This window comes from Chrysochloris asiatica, unplaced genomic scaffold, assembly GCF_000296735.1.
Source record: "Chrysochloris asiatica unplaced genomic scaffold, ChrAsi1.0 scaffold00236, whole genome shotgun sequence".
Lineage (NCBI taxonomy): Eukaryota > Metazoa > Chordata > Mammalia > Afrosoricida > Chrysochloridae > Chrysochloris > Chrysochloris asiatica.
In genome coordinates, this window is record NW_006408754.1 from 4,226,663 (window position 1) to 4,235,267 (window position 8,605).

Here is an 8,605-nt window from a genome sequence, read left to right on the forward strand (position 1 = left end):
TGAGTTATGGTGTTGGAGGAGAATGTTTAAAGTACCATGGACTGCTAAAAGAACAAACAGATCTGTTGTTGGCAGAAGTATAGCCAGAGACTCCTTAGAAACCAAGATGGTCAGACTTTGTCTCTCCTACTTTGGATATATTATCAGGAGGGACCAGTCCCTGGAGAAAGATATCATTATTGGTAGAGTAGAGAATCAGAGAAAAAGAGTAAGACCCCCAATGAGATGGATTGACACAGTGGCAACAGCGATGGTTTCAGCATATGAACCATTATGAGGTTGGCACCAGACTGGGCAGTGTTTTGTTCTGTTCTGTTGTGCATAAAGTCACTATGATTTGGTACCTACTCGATGGCACCTAACAACAACAACATGTATGTGTAATCAGAGCTTGTTCTCCTAGGTCTTTATCTGCTGGTTCAATTTCAAAAGACTCTTTGATGAACATATCCTAGAGCAGGACCAGCAAGCACTCTCCCCCCCCACCTAGCACATGTTAAGGATGTTTGACCTGAATCTCAGAATTTAAGGTTTTAACATTCTTATCTTATGGAAAAAAAAGGAATATTTAACAAATAGTGTTTTGTTTTTTAAAAATAATACTATAACACAATTGTCTCCCTTGGGAATTGCAGAGGCATGCCTATTAACAATTCCTTCTTTCATTGACTAAATTCAAGAAACTAGAATATTTGACAAAATTATTTTTTAAACTCTTCTTTATATACAAGGGGACCTCAAAAAGTTTATGGAATAACTGAAGTTAAAAGATAATTTCATTTTCACATGAACTTTTTGAAGTTCCCTCATATATGCATCTCCCCTTAAAATAATGGTACTTAAGCAATTTAAGTCCTAGAGAGTGATCACTTGGTTATTCAAGTTCTTCAGAGTAATTTTTCAGATTTGACTTGAATATGTTTTTGGGTAAGAGCTTGATAGACAAGATAGACAAGAGTAAATTTTGTCATCAGGAAGAAATATGAAATAAAACCAAACCCAATGCCTTCAAGTCAATTCGGACTCATAGTGACCCTACAGGCCAGAAGAGAGCTATTCCATAAAGTTTCCAAGATTATAAATATTTTGAAACAATAACTTCATCTTTCTCTCATGGGTGTGGTGGGTTCAAACAGCCAAGCTTTCAGTTAGCAGCCCAATGCTTAAACCACTGCACCACCAGGGCCCCTTAGGAATTAAACAGGAATTAAATCCCATCTCTAATAAGGCAGAAACCTGGGATTTGGGATTAGGCTGAGGGAAGAGAAAGAGTTGGAAAAAGCTAATCTGAATCAAGTGTCAAGGTCAAGTCCAATAGTGCCTGGGCTATATATATGGTTGGACCACAGGATAGAAGCAATTGAGATAAACTCAATGGAAATACAAAAGTGAACATTTATGGCATTCAGGAACAGAAGCGTATTAGGATTACCAGCAGGAGAAGTTGGTATAGATAGTAATCACTGAGCTCAGGCAAATCAGCTAGAAATATTATGTCATTGTTACCATGCCTTGACTGGTGCTGAGTGACTTCCACATTCATCTTAGGGAGCAGAGCACCAAGCAGTGCTGGAGAGCCCTGACTTCCTTACAAAGGCTTTGCCTGGGTCCGTGAGGTCTCAGTTGTCACAGGTTCCACCAGCTCAATATTTTCAGAGAAAACTACTTAGAAGCAGATTTCAACAATATTATAGACGAATTGGGCTGCGAACCTTAAGGTCAGAGGTTCGAAACTACCAGCCGCTCCGCGGGAGAAAGATGAGGCTTTCTACTCCCATAAACATTTACACCCTCGGAAACCCTGTACAGGGTCGCTATGGGTCGGAACCGACTCGACGGCACTTAACAACAACATAGACTGAATAATCTGAATACCCTCTATTTATCAAAGAATGCCAGGTAAACATAAGCAAATATCATTATAAATGTTTACCTGAGAATTGAAGAAACAAAGGAATCAACAGTGGTCAAAAACAAAAGAGAAACTAAAAATCATTGTATTGAGTACACCCTCTCCTCACTTAGTGACATGGTTAGGTTTCCAAGACCAGATCATTATGTGAAATTGGCGTTTCAAAAATGGAGCATGATCATATCAGAACACAAAATGGAGGAGGACTACATCATTTCATAACTGCCAAACTACTGAGTTTCATGATTCAGTCAAGTTGTCACATAACCACCACAGCCAGTGTTCCTCTCACCTCGCACCTTGGCATTTGTTCCTGCCATACTTATGTCATTAATAGTTTTTTTTTCCTGTTGTCATAAATGTGGTTGGGTAGCGACAGAGTCGATAAGTGAGGTGAAGGTGTATATAAGTAGATGCCAAGGCAACTGTGGAGATTGTTGTTAAGTACCGTGGAGTCAGTTCCAACACATAGCAACCCTCTACAGGGTTTCCGAGGCTGTCAATCTTTACAGGAGCAGAAAGCCTCATCTTTCTCCCACGGAACAGCTGGTAGTGTCGAACTAATGACCCTGAGGTTAGCAGCCCGATTCGTAACCACTACACTACCAGAGCTGGTGCCTAATTTCATTACGTAGGGGCTTTGGTGGAAACTCCACAAAGAAACTGGAAATGAGATCTGGGGTTCATATAACTGGGGTTAGAACTATACCATACGACTCCTTTACATAAAGTCAGGATCCTTGAAAGCATACCTCCTTAAGCAAATGACTAAAATTGTTGGAGTTGGGACTTCAGATTTCAGCTCCAAAATGCAGAGTTTAGAAGCTATCACTTCTGTCCCTATGACAAGATAAAGCTATACAAACTAAAAATCAATGATTTTTTTTTTTGTCTCATTATAGAAATTCTGTTGAAAATAGGAAAACAATAGAGAAAAATCAATGAAACCAAAAGCTAAGTCTTCCAAAGAGTGATAAAACTTTAGCCAGACTAACCATGAAAAAAGGTGAGAAGACACAAATTACTAGTATTAGAAATGAAAAAACAATGATCATTAATGATCTTACAGACATTTAAAGGGTAATAAAGGAACACTACAAACAAATCTATACCCACAAATTTGATAACTTAACAAAGTGTACCAATTCCTTAAAATGCACAAACTAACAAAATCCACACATGAGAAACACATAACTTCAATTGTTGTCATTGTTGTTGTTAAGTGCCATCGAGTTGGTTCCAACTCATAGCAACCCTGTACAGGGTTTCTGAGGAGCAGCTGGTGAGCTTGAACTGCCGATCTTATAGTTCAAACCGACCTTTCAGTCCAGCACATTAACCCACAGTGCCATGCCAAGACTCAGTCCTATGTTTATTTTAAAAACTGAATAATAACTTTTCCAAAAAGAAAATACCAGGTGTCACTGATGAATTCTGCCAACCCTTTAATGATGAAATAAAATCAATTCCACAACCTCTTCCATAATATAAAAAATAGGGAATGATTCCTAACGTATTTTATGAAGATTGCATTACCTTAATACCAAATACAGACATAGACATTAAAACAAAAATATAGACCAATATTGTTCATTGACATAGACACAAAAATCTTCAACAAAATATTAGCAAATGAAAAGCGACAAAGCAGAAAATGAATTTTGTGCTACAACTCAATAGGTTTTATTCTAGTATACAAGGCTGGTTTAACATTAGAACATCAATCAATATAACCTAACATAACAGTAGGTTAAAGGGAAAAAAATCATATGATTTCATCAATTGATACTAAAAAATATTTCACAAAATCCAAAACTCACTCATGACTCGGCCATTAAAGATGAGAAAAAAATTCTTTTTCACCCAAGAATGTTGTGATCCTATATTTCTTTTAAATGGGATTTCAAATGGGTTAGTTCTTTCTATAGCTCATCTGTTTCTTGCAATAGCTTATCATATACAATTAAATGAAAACAATGAATACTCTCACTCTTCTCACTGAAAATCATCTTGCCAGAGCCTACACAACCATTGGGTATATTCCCCATCTTCCAATTTGCTTCAGGCAACACCTCTACCCAATGTTTCACAGCGACTGTCACCCGTTACCACTTTCCCAACTTGTTCTAGAACCAAGAAAGAAGAAACCAGGGGCTTCAACATAGAAAGAGATGCAGCTGAGAACGACCAGGGTGATGATGAAGGGAAGTCCAAGTCTAGGGACAGAGACAATGGAGCAGAGCTGGAGGACTTAAAAAAGTAAATCTCAACAAAGAACATATTTCAGAGGCTATCTGATGCATCTGAATGTACTTAGATATTTACACCCAACCTTGAGTTTGATCTGTTAGTAATTGATGCAAATTTTTAAAATGATGCACAAAGATTAGCTTGAGACAAATATTAATTGTATTGTTGTTGTTAAGTGTCCTTGAGTCAGTTCCAACTCATAGTGATCCTGTTTAGGATTCCCAACAAGCAGCTAGTGGGTTTGAACTATAGGCCTTGAGGTTAGCAGTCCATTGCCTATCCACCCAGGGCCACACCAGAACTCTAAGAAATTGTATAAGAATAGAAATGTAATAGTAATACTTTATACATGTCAACTGTAGATAAAGAGTTATATTGTCATTGTTGTTAAGTGTCATCGAATCAGTCCTAACTCATAGTGACCCTGAATAGGGTTTCTGAGGCTTTAAATCGTCACAGGAGCAGAAAGCCTCATGTTTCTCCCACAGAGTGGCTGACAGGCTTAACCCACTGACCTTGTAGTTTGTAGTACAGTGCTTTTTGTATGGATTCGCTGTTGTCCCTTATTATCATAATAAAGTAAATATTAAATGGTGATATAATCAAATCTCATAAGCTAAAAATGTTAAAATGCATGTGTCAGTGAAGGACAGTGACTTAGAGAAAAGGCTGTTGTTGTTGTTGTTGTTCTTGGGTGCAATAGAGTCAGTACCGACTCATAGTGACCCTATGCACAACAGGAGGGTCAAGTCTTCATAATCATACTAGAAAATCAAAGGGGAAAATGAAAAAGTAAAAATATAACCATACACACATTAATTTTTAAAGGGGATGTATATACTAGAAGAAATAGATGAAAATATTGACAGTGTTTATCTCAGAAATTAAATATGGGACTAATGAAACTGGAACTGTTTTCTTTTAAAACAACAGTTGTTAAGTTTGACTATAAACAAAGTAAGTACATGCATTACTTTCATGTATATATATATTTGTTGTTGTTGTTAAGTGCCGTTGAGTCAATTCATACATGCATACATAAACACACACACACACACACATATATGTTGTTGCTAAGTGCCATCGAGTTGGTTCTGCCTGACTCATAGCGACCCTGTATGTGTATATATAAAGTTTATATCAAGGAAATAGGTCACAATTGTAGAGATGGCCTAGTCCGGATCAGATAAACCAAGATTGGCAGGCAGGCAACTCCAGTAGGTAAGAAGGCTGGCTGAGGCTGCTGCTGCTGGCTCCCAGGATTGGCACATAATAGATCAGTCCAAAGACCAGCATAATAGCTTAAGCCCAAAGAACTGCAGGTTGGATGATAAGCAAGATCCAGACCCAGCAGAAAGTAAACAATCTTTGTTTTCGTGTCCAATTTATAGGACCACACCCTGAGGAAACATCCTTTCAATTGATGAGCTGCTCATAGCCAATCATCATAGAGTTAATGAAACTATATTATATCTCACCACAGGGATAACCACATCTCAACTGCCAAAAGACTGGGAATACTGGCCCAATCAAGTTAACAGAAAGCCTTAACTATCACACAAAGCATGATGTCCTTTCCAGGGATTGGTCCCTCCTGATGATATGTCCAAAGTACATAAGACAAACTCTTATAATCCACCAATCCCAGGATCATTCTGACTGTACTTCTTCTGAAGAAAATATGTTTGTTGTTCTAGCAGTTCATGGTACTTTTAATATTCTTTGCTGACACTACCTTAATTTAAACATACCACTTATTCTTCAGGCTTCCTTATTCATTGCCCAGCTTTTACATACATACAAGGTACTACCACACTCATCTGTCAGTTTGTCGCACTGTGGTGGCTTCTGTGTTGCTGTGATACTAGAAGCTATGCCATCAGTATTTTGAATGCCAGCAGGGTCACCCATGGTGAACAAGTTTCAGTTGATCTTCCAGACTAAGACAGGGTAGATGAAGGAGAGGGAGGCTACTTCTGAATGTTTAGCCACTGAAAACATTGTGAATAACAGTGCAAAATTTTAGGACAGGACGAGAATATTGACAATTGAAACACGGTGAATAGCGCCAAAATATTGTCAGATATAGTGCCAGAAGATGAGCCTTTTAGGTTGGAAGGGACTCAAAATACGACTCAGAAAGAGTTGCCTCCTCAAAGTAGACTTGACCATGATGACATGAATGGAATATCTTCATTTGCTGATGGGGCACAACTCAAAATGAGGATAAACAACTGGAAATATCTATTATAATCAGAACATGATATGTACGAAGTATGAAACTATGAAAATTGGAAGTCATCAAAAATGAAGTGGAACACATAAATATCGATAACCAAGACAAAAGTGAGTTGAAATGGATTGATATTAGCCATTTTTAATCTGACAGTAACATGGTTTACAATGATAGCAATGACAAATTGAAGAGGAATGGCATCATTTTAATCATCAAAAAGAACATTTTAAGACATATCTTGAAGTATAATACTATATGTGATAGGATAATACCCATACGCCTACAAGGAAGACCAGTTAACACCACTATTATTCAAATTTACACACCAACAAATAAAGCCAATGATGATGAGATTAGCTAATTCTACCAACTTTTTCAGTCTGATATTCATCAAACATGCTGCAATCAAGAGGTTTTGTTAATTACTGGTGATTGAAATGCAAAGATTGGAAACAAAGAGGAAGTTTCAGTAGCTGGTAAATATGATCTTGGTGATAGAAATGATGATGGAGATCATTTGATAAAATTGTGCAGACTGATGACTTATTGCAAATATAATTTTTTTAACAACATAAAAGACAACTATGCACATGGACCTCACCAAATGGAATACACAGAAATCAAATTGACTACATCTGTGGAAAGAGATGGTGGAAAAGTTCCATATCATCAGCCAATTACAAGGCAAAAGGCAGACTGTGAAACAGACCATCAATTGTTCATATGCAAGTTCAGAAGAAGCTGAAGAAAATTTAAACAAGTCCACAAAAGCCAAAATTTGACCTTCAACATTTCCCACCTAAATTTAGAGATCATCTCAAGAACAGATCTGATGCATTGGACAATAGTTAGGCTGAAGAGTTGTGGGATGACATCAAGAACATACAGGAAGAAGCAAAATGTTGTTAGGAAAACTAGAAAGAAGAAAAGACAAAAATGAATGTAGTCTTTGATCTGCATCAGTGAGTATTTCAAGCCCTTCTTTTTCAGCTAGCAAGTTTGTGTCTTTCATTGGCCATGTTGAAGATTTTAATGAGTCTTCCTCCAATCCTGATGCCATGTTCTTCTTCATAGAGTCCCGCTTCTCAGATTAGTTGCTACTAAACAGACTGAATAATTATGGTGAAAGAATACAACCTTGGCTCACACCTTCCATGATTTTAAATCATTAATGTCACCTTGTCGTGTTTGAACAACTGCCTATTGGTCTACATACAGTTTCCTCATGAGCACAGTTAAGTGTTTTGGAATTCTCACTCTTCTCAATGTTCTTCAGTTTGTTATGGACAGTTGAATGCCTTTTCATAGTCAATAAAGTACAAGTAAACATCTTTCTGGTATTCTTTGCTTTTAACTAAGACCTAACTGATGTCAGCAAATATATCCCTTGTTCCTCGTTCTCTTCTGAATTCAGCTTGGATTTCTGGCAGTTCCCTATCTATGTACTACTGCAGCTGTTTTTTAATTATCTTCAGCAAATTTTTACTTGGTTATAGGTATATGGATTTCTATGACATTATTTTTTATTTTCAAGTTGCTTAAACTATTTCTGAAAAAGGAAGGAAGAAAAGATCAAAGAAAGGAAGGGAGGGAGGTAAGGAGGAAAGACAGGTTTTATTCTTTCGTACTCAGTCACCATACTAATGATGTAGCTAGTTGTTCAAAATAGAAGATTGTACCCAGGTTCCCTTATTCACCTAGGGGGTGTTTACCAAATCTGTAGCTACTTAATTCACACTAAAAAGCATTTTTAAAAAGAGCCCTAAAATGCTTATTAGTAAACCTTTTCCTGGTTCAGTGTCAGATTACCTGATGAACAAGGCAAGAATTGGCTTACTTATTAATCTGTATTAGACAATCTTACGTGCTTTTTCACCACATCAGAGATTTGACTGCTAGGTATGGCTACCATCTGTCTCTTTCCCAACCTCACAGCACTTTCCTACAGAATCTAAGTCTCTTTTCAATTTTAACTCTCTGATAGAAACAAAGTACTCAGTAAACAAGATAACCACAGGTTTACTTGTTCACATGTTGTTGTTTGCGTGTGTGTGTGAAAGACATACGAAACTGTTTACTAAAGATTAGTACGTAAACATACGTAAGCCTGGGTTTACCTTGCTTATTGAATAATCCTCCCCTGCTGGTCCTACATTGATGGCAAACAGCCCGCTCAGAGTACATGGTAGCGGCTGACTGTTTACACA